At 43.7% G+C, this 21,872-nt stretch overlaps 1 protein-coding gene across 1 annotated transcript in view; it reads left to right on the forward strand.

Moving 5' to 3' along the window:
- Positions 1-17,193: 17,193 nt before the first annotated feature.
- Positions 17,194-21,872, forward strand: part of LOC136883250 (UDP-glucosyltransferase 2) — a 39,783-nt gene continuing 35,104 nt past the window's right edge. Inside the window, exon 1 of the mRNA XM_067155461.2 lies at positions 17,194-17,249. The gene's annotated coding sequence lies outside the window, so the exon portion shown is untranslated. The remainder of the gene's footprint in view (positions 17,250-21,872) is intronic.

Raw genomic sequence — 21,872 nt, forward strand, 5'->3', positions numbered from 1 at the left:
TCTTAATTTCAACTTTTATCTTTCGACGTGAAAGTTTTTAGTCTCCGATCGAGGTGCCACTTTTCTTGTAGCTCAGAGAGTGATTACAGCTCGAGCAAGTGACTGTGCGGTTTGGGTCACGTAGCTATCAGTTTGCCTTCGTGAGACAGTGGGTTTGTGACATTCTCGCTACAAATATGCAGGTTTTCTACATTCCTACCTTCTGCCAAACGGCCGTACCCGTGTTAAAACACCGGTTCCCGTGAGATCTCCGAAGTTAAGCAACATTGGGCGTGGTCAGGAGTTGGATGGGTTGCCACGCGCTGTTGGTGGGGGGTAAGGGAATGGAGGAGCGGAAAGGAACTGGCCACCGTACCGCACGTAAACTCCGGCTCAGGAACACCTCTGCTGAGGTTTGGACCTGCCTTCGGGCAGAATAACGCTTACTGCTGCTATGTACACCTATGGACAAGTGACTGTGACGCCATTGTTCTCGAAAATGCTGTCTCTTTCTCTCATCTTTACTTCTAGGTTTTTCCATCGTGCTATATAATCCATGCTCTACCCCTCTACCCCTCACAAATCAGTCTCTCATCGTTACGGAGTGGTGGAGCACCGAAAACCTGTGTGCCGTCTTATTATTTGGCCATTGCCATCTTGGCCTATTTACATCAGATAGTTTTGCGAGGAAGAAAAGTTCATAATGCTATTTGATCTCTTAAACTTTTCCTTCGCCCGTCTGGTCTTATTTCCTCTCTTACTACAACTAAAAATGTTTTCATTCCCCCGCTGAAGGGGGAGGCGGGCGTCTTGCACGGTGACGCCGTCTCTCAGGCCGGGAGATTTGTTACGGTGAAGGAGATGCTCGGAGAAGGTGAGGGGGTTGGCGGCCGTGGCCTATACTACAAACTGTAGCGGCATTCGTCTTAGTGCAGGAGAATGGAAAACCACGGAAAACCATTCTAAGGACAGCCGACGGTTGGGACCAGCCGTGAGGTACAGCCCTGTCCCGTCTCCCGAATGCAGAGGCGTAGAGCCACGGTAGAGCCGTGGCCACCCCTCCTCTGCTCAGTTGGTCGGTCAGAGTGCAGAGCTGTTGGACCACGGACCAGCTGTGGTCACTTATGGGCCGAGACCACTCTGCATCTACCGATCTTCCTCTCCTTATATCTAGCTTCTTATGCCCTATTTCGTTCAGCCAGCCAGTGTCAGTGTTAACATTCGATATGCAAACTTCATTTTTTTCAACTTAACTTACTATGGCAACGATACTCTGGACATACGAACATTAATTGGAATCACCTATTTTAAGTGCTTGCAATACCTACTGGTTCATCAACATTCGCATTTCTCCAGAAAATAAAGCTACCCAGCGAAGAATCTCTTCCTCCTAGTTTCCCTCCCCTTTCTTTGCATGTCTGGTTACGTGCCGGATGCGACCCGGCCATTATCGTGCCAATAGCGACCGAGCGGAAAAGCATCGTGCCGCATGCGACCCATCAATCACTTACAATTGATCTGCATTAAGGGCTGTCACCAAGTGGCAGATTGCTTATAAGTAGCTAACTTGATCTTTTCTAAAATAAAGGTCTGACACCGTTGTTAGCAGGTTCGAGTGCCGTTGGTCGAATGAAAAATATAATAAAGTTGCTGGCTTTACGTCCTAGTAACTACTTTTATGGTTTAAGGAGACGCCAAAGTGGCGCGTCTCAGGTGGCGGATAGGGGGGTCCTAACCGGCTTGCCGGCGGACTTGAGGGAAATAAAATACCTCTCGCGGACCAATAATACACCCACGGTATCCCCTGCCTGTCGTGAGAGGCGACTAAAAGGGGCGACCAAGGAATGGTTGAATTAGAACCATGAAACTACTTTTGATTCGTACCATCACGCGGGGAACACTATGGGTCGCCTTTACTTGCGGGTAGTACCACTCTGTTAGGTACTGAATAGTTTTGTGATTCATAGCACTCAAGCGGGGTTCAGTGTGGGTTTCCATTACCCGTGTGTCGTACCCATGTGAGCAACACCACGGGTCTGGGCGTTGCCTGTGAGCTGTACCACTATGTGAGCGACACCGTGGGTCTGCGTTGCCAGTGATTAGTACCCACTATGTGAGGAACACCACGGGAATGCCGGCGCCCGTGATTAGTACACCTAGGTGTGGAACCTCAACGGTTTGCGTTGGCTATGGGTGGCGCCATTTTGTGAGAAACACCACGGGTCTGCGTTAGCTTTACGACGTACAATACTTGTGAGCAGTACCTTCATTTTTAGAACACCGTGAGTTTACGCTACCTTTGATTAGTACCGCAGCTTGAGAAATACCATGATTCTCCTTTACTAGCGATAAGTGCCATTATGCGGGATCGTTCACATAGATATTGACCCATTCAGACAAGCATCATCGATTTAGGATTGGGCTTTGGAACAGTCCCTTGGTCAGTAAAATTGTTTGTGGGAATGTTAGGCATTGCGCGTCTTATCCACTGATTGTTTTAAATTCATATTCATCAATTCATTCCTTATCATCACGTTTTGGATGAATTTTGTACTTTTAAATTGTAACTCCATTTCGTCTCATTTCGTACCATTGGGGCCGATGGCCTAGATGTTAGGCCCCTCTAAACAAGCATCATCATCATCATCATCATTAAGGAGACGCCGAGGTGCCGGAATTTAGTCCCGCAGGTCTTATTTTACGTGCCAGTAAATCCACCGACACAAAGCTGACGTATTGGAACCTGTTCCAATACCACCGGACTGAGCCAGGATCGAACCTGCCAAGTTGGAGTCGGAAGACCAGCATCTCAACCGTCTGAGCCACTTAGCCTGGATGAAAAAAGAAAAAATTCACCATCAGAATGTTGGCCGACAGAGTAGGAAAGTTGGTGGTAGACAGTTTCTAATCACTAGATTGCATGCCAAAAGCCGGGATTCAAATCCAAACATTTTCGCAGTGTTCAAATGGAGTGAGGGGATATGAAGCTGTTGATGGTGATTCGGACGTCGGATGGCGACGTAAAGCATTTAGCAGACCTCTTGGTTATTCGAGAGGAGTAGGCTACGTGCCGAAATCGGGTTTCATCTCTCCCTACTTCATTATCATAATCCCACATCCAGACGCGCAGGCCGCCCAAGGGTGTCAGGTAGAAAGACCTGCACCAGGCAAGCCGAACACGTCCTCGGACACTCCTGATACTAATAGGACACGATAAGTAAGTAGGCCTAAGTTGCAAATAATTTCAAAGAATTAGGATCTTTTTTATTGCTAGTGGCATTACGTCGCACCGACACAGACAGGTCTTAAGGTGACGATGGGATAGGAAAGGGCTAGGAATGGGAAGGAAGCGGCCCTGGTCTTAATGAAAGTAAAGCCCCAGTATTTGCCTGGTGTGATAATGGGAAGCCACGGAAAGCCATCTTCAGGGCTGCCGACAGTGGGATTCGAACCTACTATCTCCCGGATGCAAGCTCAGAGCCACGCGCCTCTAACCGCATGGCCAACTCGCCCGGTGGGAAAAGACGTAAACACACACCATGTTTCGTGTTGTAAAACGAGTTTCCCCCAGAAGTGTTATGTAAAGTAGGGGCAGTAGCTGCTTATAGGACTTATTGAAATGGCATTGCACTTCGTTTAACTTACCTTATCTTGGGTGATGACAGAACTTATCAAATGACAATTTGCTTGTCAACGCCGGTCGCATCCGGCACGGTTACAGATTATGCGGTCGCTAGTGGCACGGGTCACATGCGGCACGGTCGCATCTGGTACGCCACCGCATGTCTATCGTATACTTCCGCTTCTTTCTTTTTATCTTTTTTTATTTTGAGTTCCTTCAGTACTTCCGTAATCATATCTGTGTCACGCCTAAATTTAATATTTACTAACTGGATGCATTTTCACTATCTATGTGACGTTGTAAATGTGACATATCTTCGCTTGGCTTCAGAGCTGTTCCTAGGATTTTTATTGTTCGTTTATTCATATTGGTCTTCTAATCTTATCGATAGAAATCTATATTGCTTGTTAATCATTAAAAATATTTATTTGTACTGTTAATATTGTAGTTCTCTCTATCTAAACCTTTTTTTTTAATTCTCTGGGGCTCATCACCTTCTCTCAGCGTATTTGCTTACTACGTCACTATTCTACGTACGCCGCTTCTCTATTACATGTTCGAACCCAACTATCACCAGCCCTGCAGATGCTTTTCCGTGGTTTCCCATTTTCACACCAGGCATATGCTAGGGCTGTACCTTTCCACTCTTGGCCCCTTTCTGTCCCATCGTCGCCACAAAACCTATTGGTGTCGGTGCGACGTAAACCCAAACCCCATGGCACTACAGCCCGCGAAGGGCCTTGGCCTACCAAGCGACCTCTGCTCAGCCCGAAGGCCTGCAGATTAAGAGGTGTCGTGTGGTGAGCACGACGAATCCTCTCGGCCGTTATTCTTGGCTTTCTAGACCGGGGCCGCTATCTCACCGCCAGATAGCTCCTCAATTCTAATCACGTAGGCTGAGTGCACCTCGAACCAGTCCTCAGGTCCCGGTAAAAATCCCTGACCTGGCCGGGAATCGAACCCGGGGCTTCCGGGTAAGAGGCAGCTACGCTACCCCTACACCACGGGGCCGGGCGGTGTGACGTAAAGCAGATTGTAAATAAAAATAAAATAAATAAAGTAATACAGATATGGGAACAGATTGCATATTAACTTATTTCATACTATGACGTAACTGCCTTGTTTCGATACTCAGAGGAGTACGGAAATGATCAGTTTACCGTACTGTAAATATTTTCCACACTGTTTTATAAAAATCGCCTCGGATTGGTTGAACTCCGTTTCACAGTAATATAAACACGAGTGACGGCTGTTGGTATCTGAAGCTGCATGTTGCACCAAATTTTTTAATGCCAAATTTTTATTTGTGAAGTTTACATAATTAACAAGAAACTCTATTATCGTTAAGTAATTACCTACCTTCCTTTTTAAAACTGAAATACAGTATATCCGACAATTAAAAAGGAAATAAGCGGCTAATAATCATACAGTATAACTACAGTTATTCGTACCTCTCTTGAATTGAAAATTTGCCCTCCTGTTCTTCACTGATGCAAAATGTTGGTAATATTGTGTATGGACCGGTATGGCATACCCTTGTAGCGTGGAAAGGATTACCGTTGCGAGAAGAGAGAAAGCATGAAGTCATCTCATCTCCGCAGACTGGTGCAATCTAACGGAGACATTTGGAGTTGTGACTTGATGGGGGGCTTGCCGGTCTCGTACAACACCCAAGGACCGATACTGGTGAACATGCTACCTGATGCTACGTACAGGCTTAAGGCCACCACACACAGAAAGCTAGGCTAATCTAAGCTAAGCTACGCGGTGTTGTAAAAAATATCGCTCCCAATGCATTTAAGTTCAATGACACACACAGGCCGCTATGCTAAGCTATACTATGCGAAGCTAAGCTAAGCTAAGCTAGGCAGATCGCTAGGCAGGCGATTTTCTTGGCTGTAGCTGGCCTGGCGCATGCGCTTTTCATTTCTGAGCAGTTGGTCTGGCAGGCTGTCGTGTGTGTTTAGTCGTGTCGTGTGAGTCTCTTCTGGTAGTACTTCGATATTTTAATTCAATGGATAACGAGCCAAAAGAAGAACGACTAACTGAGGAGGTGAAAAGATATCCCTGCCTTTATGATATGTCAGCAAATTACTACAGACTTGATAAGAAAGGAAAACTAATGGCAGGAAATAAGTTCAGTACTTCAAATTGATTGTAAGTAGGCTACCATTTATAAATTAGCTATATAATCACAATTTTGACAGTTCTAGTTGTTTGAGAAGAATGTTTTTCACATGGCTTTACGCACATTATTTACAATTTAGCGCTGTTCTGCAACTGTATGCCATATTCTTAAATATATAAACAGTTACTAAGAACGTGAAAGGTAAAATAATAGCATATATTGTTTTAGGTAGAGAACTTAAAAACTTATGAAAAACTGAGAGGCTGTTTTAGGGAGGCACTAAAGAGACAAAAAAGAGAGTAAACGTGGACAAGAAGGGAAAAAATGAAGAGATTCCACAAACAAATGGAATTCCTTTTGCCTTATATTTCTACAAGAAGGTGAGCTGTCATTTTAACGCAGTATGACTAATATTTAAAATATTTTTAAAATGTTAAAAATCGATGAAGTTATATGTGAATTTATATGTTGAGTATATTATATTTTAAAACGCATGTAATTCATTCTAGGTTATAAGTTATAAGAAAATAGAAACGTCTAGATTTGTTATGTTTTGCAGCTAAGACAACATTTCACTAGTAAAATGAACAACATGAATAATTGCGAAACACAGGACGGTTCAATATGCTCATTTTCCATAAACAGATCTCCATGTGTAATTTCTTAATATACGTTTGTATGCGTATTAATAGCTTAATTTTCCTTACAGCAACAGCACACATTCAGACATTGACAGGCAGGAAACATATCGACGTCAAGAGATAATTGAAGTAGCCACCCAGATTACTGAGAGTGCGGAATGTGACGACCTACACTCCTTATCACATACATCAGATTCATCATCTGTTCCGTCCGCCCCCACACCTACAGAATCTCAGCCAGTTGATACCCTTCGGAAAAAAAGAAATCATGCCACAGAGCAGTAGTGCAGAGATTATTTACAACAGCGAGACAATATAAAGTGCGGCCTAGCGTAGTTTAGCTTAGCTTTTTATTCGTGTCATAGCACACCACAGCTTGGCATTGCTTAGCGTAGCATATCGTAGCGTATCTTAGCTTAGCTTTCTGTGTGTGGTCGCCTTTAGGCTTACCGCTTGGGAGTTGCCATAGGAAAGCAAACTCCCTGAGTTTGATTCGAAGTCGACAGAGTTTATTGTCCATTACGAAGCATTAGTACATTGTTGGGTTTATTAAACTAAACAATTAGAAGAAAAGACGACAGATGAAGTCTAAAATGATTGGCAGTTGTGCAACACTGCAACAATACCACGCACCACCCCTTGTAAACACGGGTAGTCAGGGAGATTATGGATCAGCTAAGACCAAACTTAATTTTCTCGAATTGATTCTCCGCCTGATTGCAGCACTGTACCCATCTACACAAACCAGTTGAAGCAATGCCAGGACTCAGCTAAGGGCCTCGTGGCGGCCAAGTCATTCTCCCAAGTTAAGTGGGGACCGACACTTTTGACCATCCGAGATGCTCTTTTTCAATTTATTTCTCATTTACAATTGAAATTTTCTCATTATAACAGTGATTTTTGTTAATATCTCCAATATTTTCGGAACTGTGACCAAACACGTTAAGCACTGTCACCCAAGCAAGCCGTTTATCGGGAAGTTTGACGCTCGTTTCTCGTAACTTTTTTCAGAACGGTTTACCTTATAACTCTGAAAGTTCTCCCTGTGGGTGGGGGCGGTAGAAACACACCCACGGCATCCCCTGCCTGTCCTAAGAGGCGACTAAAAGGGGCCTCAGGGGCTCTGAACTTTGGAGCGTGGGTTGGCAACCACGGGGCCTTCAGCTGAGTCCTGGCATTGCTTCCACTTACTTGTGCCAGGCTCCTAACTTTCATCTATCCTATCCGACCTCCAGTGGTCAACTCTTGTTCTTTTAAGACCCCAACGGTATTACGTATGGAGGCCTAGGGAGTCTTTCATTTTCATTCCATTCGTGGCCCTTGTCTTCCTTTTCGCCGATACCTTCATTTTTCGAAGTGTCGGACACCTTCCATTTTATTCTCTCTGATTAGTGTTATATAGAAGATGGTTGCCTAGTTGTACTTCCTCTTAAAACAATAATCGCCACCACGACCACCACCACTCTGAAAGTTTTTAAGATATTACGAATAAATTGTGCACGCATAAAGAAGAAGATATACTAGAATTATTATCGGTTGACATTTTAAAAAAATATATTTTTTTCAAACGAAAATTAATGAAAAATTGCAAAGCAAAGCAAAGTCACCTCCGTACAGGCCATGAAGGCCCTTGGACGAGTGGAAGGTAAAGGCTTCCACCATTATTAACCTCGGCACGTGATGCGGTAGAGTGGTTAGCTCTACGCCCGGCCGCCTTTGGTACTCATTTTTTGCGTAGGCTGAGTGAGCCTCAGGGCCATATGCACCTCCGGAAGTGAAAGTCTCGTTTCTTAAATTTTACGACTTCCTGACGGGGATTCAAACCCATGTCCTTCCGGGTAAACCGAGCACGCCTTTACCACCTCGGCCAGGCAGCCCCTAATGAAAAATTGACCACTTGAAAAATAACTTCATGAAAAAGATGTTATACTTGATGGACTTCACTGATTGTACTATATGTTGTAGTTATAACATTACTAAACACAATAAAAAGAATCACAGAAAAATATTCATGTGTTGGTAATTATCAGGGAAACGACAAAATAATGGCCATGACACACCGCCATTTTGAATAATTAATTATATATAATGACGTAAGTTTATATTATTTCTAAATATGTAGGCATATTATTAAGGAAAAATACGTTCGTCATACTAAGTTTCTTTTTGTATTCATTTCCACTGCTGCGGAAAAATAAGTTTAATACACCCCATTTTTCTGTGTTCAAAGATGTATGTCCCCATTTCAGAGCGCCTGCAGACCCTTTTAGTCACCTCTTGGACAGGCAGGGGATACCGTACACGGTATTTACCATCCCTATCCTCAGGGAGGAAGGATTCTCCCTGCACCACTTAGGCCAGGGATGGCGAACCTTTTCCAACTAGTGTACCATTTTAAGTCTGGATTATTATTCTCAACTGTTTACTGTGACACTTGTTATTTTCGTTTGTAATGGATACAACCTCCACCCCTACTCACCACCGACTTCCATCCCTAATTCCAAATTGTGTTTCAAAATATATTACATAATTATATATATTGTATAATACCAAATACGTGTGATTGCATGTTTCATGGTCGTATTTTGCGAATACCGCAAAAATAGTTAGTAGCTTTGTCATTTATGTTAGGTTCATAACTTGTCTCCACAATGTTTACTGTAGGAAATATCTACTTGCAGGCGTATGATGACCCAAACAAAGTAAGTAGCGCTGTAGCAAGTTTCTTCATGGCCGAAAACTTTTGTGGGAGACTGTTCCACTGTTCAAGTATTAAGTTCTCCGGCTTCTGGAGAGAATATTCACCATCCACAGCACACCCGATTTTCACTAATGCTTCATCAAGTTGTACGAAATTTTCACCCATACATGCTTTCTTAAAATTCAGTCAACTCCATTTCTAAACTGCCAATATCTAACCACTCAAAAAAAAAAAACACACACACACACATTTGTGCAATATGAGGTTTGGAAATAAAGTGCGATACTTTCTCCGTATCTCAATATTGGGATCATTTCTTGGCAACTATTTGTCTTACAAAATTCACAACAATAAACAGTTACTCACTAAGAAAAACTACGCGATGCTGGCAACCACACACAAGCCAAATTTCACTAATTCACTTGATATGGGTGAGCGAATGGCTCGTCGGCTGCATCTGACATTTATTTCACTTGACTTCCGGACCTGTGGGTGTTGTAGTGTTGCCATAATGCACGTTCGAATGGAACTAGAATTTAGATATTCGGTATTTATTTCTTAAACCTGATTTTTTTTTTTTTTTTGCTAGGGGCTTTACGTCGCACCGACAAAGATAGGTCTTATGGCGACGAAAACCTGAAATACTATGACTATACAATGGATGAGATATGTATAGTCTAGAGTACAAAACGTACATAAAAATGTTAATATGGTCATGTGGTGTGCCACCGAAATCGTGTTCGCGTGTCACCTAATGACACGCGTGGCATAGGTTCGCCATCCCTGACTTAGGCCGTTTAAAAATTGTTCTCTTATCTGAAGTCCTCTACGTGGAAGATACCATCTGCATCTGACGTGAAATCGCGGCAGCTTGTTGGTACGACACGAGTAAGTTACAAACGTTAGTCGTGATAGACACTGCGAGCTCTCTGAAACAGGTGCAAGTCCATTATTAAGCGTTTCATTACGCAGTAGAAGTGTGACAAACGGTTATTTTGTGTAACTGCTAAATCTGTCACTGCTACATTAAAGTAACTGTGAAAAGTAACAGTTAAAATAACGTACAACGTTACTCACCTTTTATTTGTCACAGCCTGGTCACGGCTTCACGCTTGTCTCCTTACAGATGTGTTGCGAAGTCCCATTCATTCAATCGCACATGCGCGCACGCATCACTACTCTGTTCAAAGTCGGTGCAGCAAAACACGCATTTCTATTTACTATAATGTTAACGAGAGGCAGACAACTGATGAAATGAGAGAAGACAACATAGCGTCTTTTCTGAAATCTAGAAGAGTGAGTTTGACAATGCCCCGATCAAGGATAGAAGACAAGAAAACATGATGATCTGTGCTAAACCTCGACACAAACCGGTAAAAGAGGATCGATTAAGTAAAATGAAGTAATGTTATAATATCAATATGGAAAGTTAGCATACTAATGTATTTACGGTACAAGAAAAATTATACGGGTGAAACTTACAATAATATTATAATGTAGGTAGCCCTGAGCGATGTCTGAGTCAACGATTACCCCTGAGCAGTTGAACATGTCATAACAGTTTACACCTTTAGTTACCAGATGACAGCAGCAACTTAAACATATACACTATAGAGTATATTATACACTATAGTGCATTTGACTTAAAGCAATCTCCTACGAAAGCGCTCTCACTTGGAAGACATGCGTACTATCTGAACTCTGGAGGTCCCATCCTGTGTCTGTAAGCTGCTATTGGTGACAGTTACCACTTCCCAGTTACTGTTCTCACTGGTACGTTATTCTGTTGTCGTTACTCAGTAACCTGTTTTTTGTCCTTGTTACATTTGTAACAGTCACAGGCATGTAACTGTGACAAAGTAACTGCTACGTTATTTTTCAGCCATCTCTATTACGCAGTAATTTCAGTAAACGTGAAACTAAAGCACTACTGCTCTACCAAATACTTGAATATGACAATACCGGACAGCTTGCTGTTTTCAGCGAGAAAGTCGATAGTGCTGTTACCTACATGGCTTGGTGTGACCAACTCTTCTATAACATTTTGCCACCTGTATGATTCTTGACGCACTGCCGTGTTGCTTATAATGTATCAGTGTTTGTTACCAAATAATCTTATATTGCAGTCATATTCCAAAAAAAGTGTTATGCGCTGAACAAATTACCCAGCAAGATAATGGGCAAGGGAACTGACCGCAAGTATTAAAAAAGTAATGACCTCGCATCTGCGTTGAGGTTACATTCTATAGCCCTTATATTAAGAAAATCAATCAAATACTCTACTGATATGTTAGCGGGACGTAAAACCAATTATATTATCAAATATGGAACTCTAGTATACTCAAACGTCTTGAGGGTCCACATTGTTAAACAGTACCATAAATTTCACAATCGAAAACTTGTGGGCCTGTAGCATAATGGTTATCGCGGTAGTCTTGAAATTGAAAATTGAGGGTCATAAATTTTTAATCCAGTCACATTTTTTTACTGTAAGAAAATAATAATAATAATAATGATAATTTTCTTTACGTCCCACAAAATACGGTTTTCGGAGACGCCGAAGTGCCGTAATATAGTCCCGCAGGAATTCTTTTACATGTCAGTAAATCTACCTACACGAGACTGACGTGTTTGAGCACCTTCAAATACCACCGGACTAAGCCAGGATCGAACCTGCCAAATTTGGATCAGAAGGCCATCGCATCAACCGTCTGAGCCACTCAGCCCGGCGTAAGAAAATTATTTCTGTGTATTAATGGCATTGGCTTGAGCAGCTGTCCAACTAATTTAATAGGTGTGTATTAAATTCTTCATGCATAAATTTGTGAAAGAGACTAGGAAATTCTGAACACTTCTTCCTTGTCAGGAACATCGTAGTTCACTCACGAACCGGTAAACCAATATGTGTTATATATGTATGTATTTCTGTCTTCAGAGGTAAAACAGAACATTCAAAGTACAGTAAAAGCGAGATAGCAGCGTGAGGTCAGTTCCCCTGTAGAGTTCGGGAAGACTGGCCGTACCGAAGAAGAAGAAGAAGAAGAAGAAGAAGAAGAAGAAGTCAAAATAATGAACCAAATCTCCTGTTCCTTAATTACAGCTTCTCTTTCCGAAATTCTTAATAAATCATGGATGTTGTTAAGTTATCTTCCCCCTCTAGCGCTTTGGCTGAATGGTTAGCGCTTCGTGTGCCCCCCCCCCCTTTTATGATACCTTCATTCTTCGGAGCGTTGGACCTCTTCCATTTCCCTTCTGATTAGTGTTAATAGAGGATAGCTGGCCAGTAGTACTTCGTCTTAAAATAATCACCACCACGGAATGGTCAGCGTACTGGCCTTCGGTTCAGAGGGCCCTGGTACGATTCCCGGCTGAGTCGGAGAATTTAATCGCGTCTGTTAATTTCTGTAGATCGAGAGTTACGGGTTTGTGTTCGTATTCATACGCATCTCCAAGTATATACAAAACATCATACGAAAAACAACCACAGAAACACGCAATAGTAAGTACAGTATATATCCCTCCACATATAATTGCTATTATGAAAGGCATCCGGCCGGAAAACTAGGCTAAGTCCATACAAAATCCTGCGCTAGGTAATTGAGAAAAGTCTAGAAAGAAGAGGAGAGAGTAATTGTTAAATATTCCCCCAGAGGCTGGGTGGATCCTCAAACAAATTCTTCTTTATAATTTTTAAGACATAGCGAAAGGCACGGCTAACATAATGCTCGTTTGGAGATTTATGAAGGAGGCATTTCATATTTTAAAATTTAATTCTTAATCATTATGATTATTCAATTATTTTAACAAAAAACACTTTCAATGGGTGTAGTGCATTCCTCTCAAATGTAGCATAGACAAGTATGCAGTTCACATCAACACGCTAGATGTCACCACCGTCGCTGTTCGCACTCCACTCAATGCTGTTGAGATAGAGCGGTCCGGTATTGGTGTATTAAAGTATTTGGCTCTACCACTTTGAAACATCACAACAACCCTACACAACTGCAAAAAATTGCCGCGGACGGAACAGATGTTTATTGTCACGCCTTGGGAGTTGAGAATTGCGCAGGTGCAGGAGCCATGCTTACCCTTCGCAAACCTTACCTCGAATCCACGCGACTTATCATCAGACGACCATGGTACAGTATGGATCAAAATAAAGTTTACCGAAACTTGGCAACACTGAGCTGCGAGACAAGCGGGCGAACAGGTGTTTTCTCAGACTGCAATTTGTCCTTGACTTGCCACGGACGCAGTGTGTGGCGGTTTGTTGTAGAGCATTATTTCCGCTCATACGGAAATGGTCAATTAGGGGGACCAAGTGTGAAGATTGTGCTGGAACGTCTTCAAGAGGAATTCAATAAACCCCTTCCCACGCAGAGAACAGTGCTACAGCTGGTGCAAAATTTTAGATAAATCGGAAACATTCGGTGTCAACGAAAACGGCAAAAAATTTGCGTTTAACGAAGCAATAGTTCCAGCAAGATGGAGGACGACACACACACCTGGGAATACCGCGCGTGTACTGCGAGAACATATCCAAAACCGCATCATCTACTTACGAACCGATTATCCATTCCCGCCAAATTCCTCTGACCTTACACCACCAGTTGCATAGAGGAGAAGGTAGAAGTATGAGATACCCATTTTATTTTTTTATCATAAACTTCGTAAGAAAGTAGACAGTGTGGAATGGTGAACATTTACATAAATTAAATTCTACGTGGAAAGTAGATAAATAGAAATACTCCATGTAACTTATAGCACACCATACTGATTTTCTTTCTTAATCTGTTTACCCAACCAGGGTTGGTTTTTCCCTCGGACTCAGCAAGGGATCCCACCTCTACCAACTCAAGGGCAGTGTCCTGGAGCGTGAGACTTTTTGTCCGGGGATACAACTGGGGAGAGGACCAGTATCTCGCCCAGGTGGCCTCGCCTGCTATTCTGAACAGGGGCCTTGTGGGGATGGACAGATTGAAGGGCTAGACAAGGAAGGGGGAAGGAAGCGGCCGTGGCCTAAAGTTAGGTACCATCCCAGCATCTGCCCGGAGGAGAAACGGAAAACCACTTCGAGGATGGCTGAAGTGGGAATGGAACCCACCTTTACTCAGCTGACCTCCTGAGGCTGTGTGGACCTCGTTCCAGCCCTCGTACCACTTTTCCAAATTTCGTGGCCTACGGGGAGTGGCAGCAAATCACCCAAACCACATCACAGAGGCGGACCCGTACAGATTGTATTTAGTGAAATTGTTACAAAGGCGAATTTCTAACATTTCTGAACGTGGGTAAATAATACAGCACCTAGTCTATAAGACACCTGTCTGGTATGGAAAAAAAAATTGAAATACATGTGAAAAATTACATAGCCGTGCTTTACTAACGTGTAACACTTGGTTATAGAACTCTAGCACGTAGTTCCGTAGGTAGTGCGATAGATGTCAGTAACACACAGGTACCAGAACTTGGGTATCTGTATCTCATATAGCTACCCCATCTCCCATTCTACCTTCTCCTCTATTTATGGGACCTTTTAAAGGAAAACGTGTACAGAGATCCAGTGCCTCGAGATATTGAACAGCTGAAGACCAACATCAGACGTGTAATCCACTCCGTGTCCAGAGACACAATAAAAGGGATGTTTAACAAAGTGCAGCACAGGTTTGAAAGACACCTTAAGCACACCGCAAGAGAGCCAAGGACCAAGCGAGCCAGCACCCTGTACTAGCGAGCTCGCCACCGCCAAACCTCTCGCCAAGCTCCCGCACTGACTGCCAGCCAATCGGAGAGCAGCACCACGACTGCCAGCCAATACCAGCCACCAGCCTGCCAAATCTTGTGCGGGCCCACGAGCAATTTGTCTAGTACTCAGCGTGGTCATTAGTTCGTGTCCTGTCTTGGCGTAATCCAATCTAAAACTAAACCTGACACGACTGGTGCCCACTGAGTACGCCAAGTAAGACGCCGGTCCTCGAATAGAGTTTGACCGTTTCCAGTGCTTTACCGCACCCCTGACCACCAAGCCACAGTACCTAACCCGCGCCGGGATAATTCTGGTGGATTGAGTAGCCAGAACCCCGGCCCTTCCCGTTTCCATCATGAGTACCGATTCCTTTGATTACAGTAACTGGTCCTGGAAGTCACCCACACCCATCTCCGAAGAAGAAGAAGAAGACTATGAAACCCCCTTCCATTATGTCCGTTTCGACTCACCTTTCCCTACATCAGAGAAATGTGACGTCCTCATCATCCCTCTACAGACATCCGGCCCTATCCCACTTACCAGAAAAACCGTTATTCAGTCCATCAGACCCATCCTGGAAAATCTCATCGCCGTTGCAGAGGAAACCCACAATAGCCTACTCCTAATCACCCCGATCAAGAACAAATTCACACCAGCCATCATTGAAGTCATCCAGCAAGCAGGACTCCCAAAACCTATCCTGATCAACCCCCTCCACCTCACCTCTGACCCCACCTACACGCCTCCACCATACCCAGAAACACAAGACACCAGCACACTTACAGATCCCATACCAACTGCACACACTGATTCCGAACCATCACCACCCGTCCCACCACCTACCCAATCCACAGACACCGTCCCACCACCTACCCAATCCACAGACACTCAGACCAACCCACTGCCAACACTCACCGACACTCAAACGCAAACAAAGAGCAGGCGTAAAAAACCTGCTCACCCTACACCACCCCAGCACAGAACCCAGACTCTTTCACGCACAACCCTCATCACACAGTACTTTAATTGCCTGGAACTAAACCACGTAGCCAGTTCCTGCTCTAAAGCTACCCGCTGCAATAGGTGTGGCGGTTCTCACCGCCACACAGATTGTAAGGTGCCAAAGACCCAGGCGAGGTGTGCCAACTGCCAAGGTAGTCATGCCGCCTCATTCCCTGGCTGCCCGTTCATCAAGAGCGCAATTAAAGCACACTACAGACAATCCAGACACCTACAGACACGCACACAACCACCACCACTGCTCAGCCTACCTATCCAACCACCCACGCAACCGAACCCTGGACCTTCGACTCCCTACCACATTACACAAATCCCAGACACAGCCACACTAATACAGCTCCTTCTACTCAACTTACTGTCTACCCAACCCAGACCACCACCAATACCAACGCCGCAAAACCATCCCACCCCCAATAACCGCCCCCCAGCAAGCAACCGCCCCCACCAAGCCCAGAGCAAGAATCCCGAAATGTTCTCACTTCCTCATAAAACTATCACCGCACATCCTCAACCAGCAAATATCAAAACCAAAATTTAGTACGCACAACCTCAAAAGCACTGGAAACATTACCGACGCCGAGGCGGGTATTCATTAAAGCTGCAACCACAAATGCTGTATTTTTCTAAATTCAAGGTATCAAAAACAACGGATACACAGGAATATAAATATATTCCTGCGGACAATCCAGCGGCAAGGCCCGGTCAACCAAGCAACACCGGGCGTGGTCAAGATGTGGATGGGTGACCATCCAAATTTTACCCTTGCCGCGGGCTCAAAGACAAATTTAGACATTTTATTCAACATCCAGCCATGGCACGCAAAGAATTAAATTTCACCATAAAACCACTCAACAGCACCCACTTTACAGTAAAATTTCTACCATTTTATTATTATTATTATTATTATTATTATTATTATTATTATTATTATTATTATCACCCAAATATATTTTATTCTTTTTATACTTATTTTCTACAACAGGCCAGGTGAGGAGCGCGGCATAGCGCACCGGTACTGGCACCGCAACCGGCACCCCCCTAAGGGGTGTCCAAACTGAAAATATGGGAAAGACACCTTAAGTTGGATGGTTCCTATCTTGTGTTGACAACATGGATTCCCAAATAAACTCAAATAAATCAATACTTTATTTCGGTATACTTCATTCTGGGCCACACGGAAGGAACTTCACTTTTCTACTAGATGATTTTTAGTTAATTTTACATTGCGTAATACTTAAACGGAGCCATAATCATGATGCTAATTGCTGATGTAACAGCCGGCACGAACTTCGACTGCCTTATCAAGGTTGATAAGACATAAGATATATAAGATGTAAAAGATGATTCAGTAACAGAGACACAAAGCACACGATATCAGCAAGGATAAACGTTTCTGGCTGTACCACAGAAGAGCGGTAAGCACATCTTTGCACTTAACGTAGTTGTACTGATAAAATATGGAGGTGGATAAATTGTCAGCTTACGCATGATTTTCGATTTTTAACTTTAGGATGATCTCAATATATCTTTAGTCTTCCTTAAGGTCTTTCTTTCTTAATCCGTTTGTCCTCTAGAGTTGGTTTTCCCCCGGCTGCGGGGCATTTTCTTCCATTCTTCGCTCAAACACTGTAGAAGTCCGGCCCTCGTCTTGAACTTCCGTTGCCTCAATCTTCGGTCCGCTTCTTCCCACAAATGTTCTCATCATCATCATCATCATCATCATCATCATCATCATCATCATCACCATCATCATCATCATCGCTGCAAACATTCGCCTCTCAATCCCGCTGTTCTCTTCACTTCCTTGCAGTCTTTACATTTATTAATTTTTTGCTAGTGGCTTTATGTCGCACCGACACAGATAGGTCCTATGGTGACGATGGGATAGGAAAGGGCTAGGAGTGGAAAGAAAGCGGATGTGGCCTTAATTAAGGTACAGCCCCAGCATTTGTCTGGTGTAAAAATGGAAACCACGGAAAACCATCTTCAGGGCTGCCGACAGTGGGGTTCGAACGCACTATCTCCCGAATGCAAGCTCACAGCTGCGCACCCCAAACCGCACGGCCAACTCGCCCGGTTTCAATCACACTGTTGTCTAGTCTAATAGCACTCATTTCCGTCAGTAGTATACCATGATCTACCCCATCAAAGATGTTGGCTAGGTCGATAGCGATGGAGTCCATTTGACCTCCTGATATCTTCTGGAGCCTTCTATTAAACCAGTTAGTAATTTCGCGAGCGTGTCAAATATAACCAGAAAGAATGCTTTCCCAGAACTTGCATTAAATACTTATATCAAGCAAACTGGCTTGTGATTATCCGCTTTATGTTTATCACCTAATCCTTAATAGACTGGGGCTAGTATGGCAACTCTCAATTCATTTGGTATAGATCCTTCATCAATCAAAAAATGAAACCCGCCAGTGGTCGCTAGGATGAAAGTAACGCGAGTGGTCGCGCGTTGAGCAAAATGCTCACGGTATGATATGACGTTTACATAATAAACACCAACCGATTTCAAGCGTAAATGTATTCACACATTAAATGAACATAATGATAAATCTCAAATGGTTATAAAGAACACTACAAATTAAAAATAAAATTACAAATAGTAATAAATCCCAAATGGTTATAACTAGAGCCCGGAAGTTAGGCAATTACTTTTGGTTAAAATAGGCAGGCAAAAAGGCACTTGAAATACTGAAAATAGGCAGTACTGTAATTAAAATAGGCATTTATTAGGAGTCAAAGCAAAGAGGAATCTCATTCATTATTAATGAAAATATGTATTTTAGATATTCATTAATTTCTTTATTATCAATTTATCACATAATTAGCGTACTTACTCTCACTTTCCTTGGTTACAAACAACAACAAGGTGCTTTTTCAAAGTATTAACTGTCATAGACAGACACTTGTCAGAAAGAATGTTTTTCATCATGGAAAAGGAACGTTCTACTTCCACTGAAGTGATTGGCGCAAATTTGAAACAAGCTATTTCGGAAGGACACATGCCAGTTAGAACAGAATTTTCATCTTTCAGAACATCACGAATGTTCTTGATTTTTTCAATGTCCACATTAGCACTCGGAACGCGTTTACACTTCTCACTGGAAGGAGAAGAGACGTACTTCCCTCATCCTCTCTCTTTCCTGGTATTCATTATGCTTGTGCGTTCCTTCACTAATGAAGGTTCTGCTATTCACAGAGGTTAAATGAATGGGTTGAGAAAATAAGCTTTCGAATGCCTGAAAACAAATAAACGATTTACAGGGAACAATATTCCAAATATATATTTATGACGGCAATATGTAATTTAATTTGTGCAACCTATTTTGTCTTCGATGTACGGAAATTCATTATGTGCTTTTCAAAATGTGTAAATCGTAGAAAACAAATTGCATAATGATCAAAAAAGGCAGAAAAAGGCTTTAAATCTTAAAATAGGCAACGGAAGCCAAAATAGGCAAAAAAGGCAAAATAAAAATTGTCTCTACACTTTCTAAATGCACGAAAACATATTTATCTCTATCTGATTCTTCAGTATATCCAGTCAGATAAAAAAGGCATTTTGCCTAACTTCCGGGCTTTAGTTATAACTGTATCTGGAAAAACAATTCCCAACTTCCTAAAATAGTATGTGCGTCTTTCGCAACGCCCTTTACATAAGAAGGATGAGTCACTATATTTATATTTTCAACACAAGTACTGTACATGAGCGTGGATTTCTTCTTGGCGAGTATCTGCCCCACTTTGTCACCTTATCTTTCCCTACATAAACATTGTCACTAAACATGAAATTCTCATATACCACCGACATATGTTGTTCGCCAGCTACAGATTGCTCTCCAGGTACGGTTCCATCAGCACGCTCTTCTGTCTCGGACTGATCAGTGTCCGTTTTATGTTCACTTGTTCACTTTCACAGTCCAAGTCACTAGGAATTTCATCAAACCAAGCTAAAATGTCATGACTTGAAGCCATAGTCACGCACTAATTACGCAACACATTAATACAATAAGTTACAAAGAACTGTTTCAGCTATGAAACAACATTCAACAATAGCGAAACTATCACACACACAGAAATTAGCGCCAACGTGACTGGTCGCGAGTGAAGCAAAATGCTCACCGTTGACGGTCACTGATAATTCCTCCCTCCCTGTCCCTTCTCAAGGTCAGAGATGTGCGTTTCAATGCATCCGTCCTTCACTCAAAACTGCAGTGCGAAGGTACATCAGGGCTCAAGTTCGAAACTACATGCTGTGTAAAAGAGCAGACGATTTTCAATGAGCGTGAGCATTTTGCTCATATAGCGACCACTGGCCGGTTTTAACTTTCCCTTTGGTGAAAACAAATTATCACAAGTGTCCTTCAATAAAATGTGTGACGTGATGTTACCTAGCAACCGTACAGGCTGTGATGTGAAGTACTGATGGATGGCAGTGACAGATCCACAGATATATTTATGTCAGTAAGTACTTCAGATATGGTACTATATTCCCGTCCACTGCCTTTAGTATATCTCGAGAAATCTTATCAATTCTAGCTGGTTTTTAGGGTTCTAGGACATTTCGTACCACTTGACCGGCTGATTACCTGCGAAATGTCAGTTTAATACACTGACTGACAGAGCAAATGCAACACCAAGAAGGAGTGGTCAGAACTTTATGCCAATTGCAGGGTAGACTGACGTCACTGAGGTATGCTCATGTTGTGAAATGCGCCGCTGTGCTGCGCACGTAGCGAACGATAAATGGGACACGGCGTTGGCGAATGGCCCACTTCGTACCGTGATTTCTCAGCCGACAGTCATTGTAGAACGTGTTGTCGTGTGCCACAGGACACGTGTATAGCTAAGAATGCCAGGCCGCCGTCAACGGAGGCATTTCCAGCAGACAGACGACTTTACGAGGGGTATGGTGATCGGGCTGAGAAGGGCAGGTTGGTCGCTTCGTCAAATCGCAGCCGATACCCATAGGGATGTGTCCACGGTGCAGCGCCTGTGGCGAAGATGGTTGGCGCAGGGACATGTGGCACGTGCGAGGGGTCCAGGCGCAGCCCGAGTGACGTCAGCACGCGAGGATCGGCGCATCCGCCGCCAAGCGGTGGCAGCCCCGCACGCCACGTCAACCGCCATTCTTCAGCATGTGCAAGACACCCTGGCTGTTCCAATATCGACCAGAACAATTTCCCGTCGATTCTTTGAAGGAGGCCTGCACTCCCGGCGTCCGCTCAGAAGACTACCATTGACTCCACAGCATAGACGTGCACGCCTGGCATGGTGCCGGGCTAGAGCGACTTGGATGAGGGAATGGCGGAACGTCGTGTTCTCCGATGAGTCACGCTTCTGTTCTGTCAGTGATAGTCACCGCAGACGAGTGTGGCGTCGGCGTGGAGAAAGCTCAAATCCGGCAGTAACTGTGGAGCGCCCTACCGCTAGACAACGCGGCATCATGGTTTGGGGCGCTATTGCGTATGATTCCACGTCACCTCTAGTGCGTATTCAAGGCACGTTAAATGCCCACCGCTACGTGCAGCATGTGCTGCGGCCGGTGGCACTCCCGTACCTTCAGGGGCTGCCCAATGCTCTGTTTCAGCAGGATAATGCCCGCCCACACACTGCTCGCATCTCCCAACAGGCTCTACGAGGTGTACAGATGCTTCCGTGGCCAGCGTACTCTCCGGATCTCTCACCAATCGAACACGTGTGGGATCTCATTGGACGCCGTTTGCAAACTCTGCCCCAGCCTCGTACGGACGACCAACTGTGGCAAATGGTTGACAGAGAATGGAGAACCATCCCTCAGGACACCATCCGCACTCTTATTGACTCTGTACCTCGACGTGTTTCTGCGTGCATCGCCGCTCGCGGTGGTCCTACATCCTACTGAGTCGATGCCGTGCGCATTGTGCAACCTGCATATCGGTTTGAAATAAACATCAATTATTCTTCCGTGCCGACTCTGTTTTTTCCCCAACTTTTATCCCTTTCGAACCACTCCTCCTTGGTGTTGCATTTGCTCTGTCAGTCACTGT

Source organism: Anabrus simplex, chromosome 11 (assembly GCF_040414725.1).
Source record: "Anabrus simplex isolate iqAnaSimp1 chromosome 11, ASM4041472v1, whole genome shotgun sequence".
Classification (NCBI taxonomy): domain Eukaryota; kingdom Metazoa; phylum Arthropoda; class Insecta; order Orthoptera; family Tettigoniidae; genus Anabrus; species Anabrus simplex.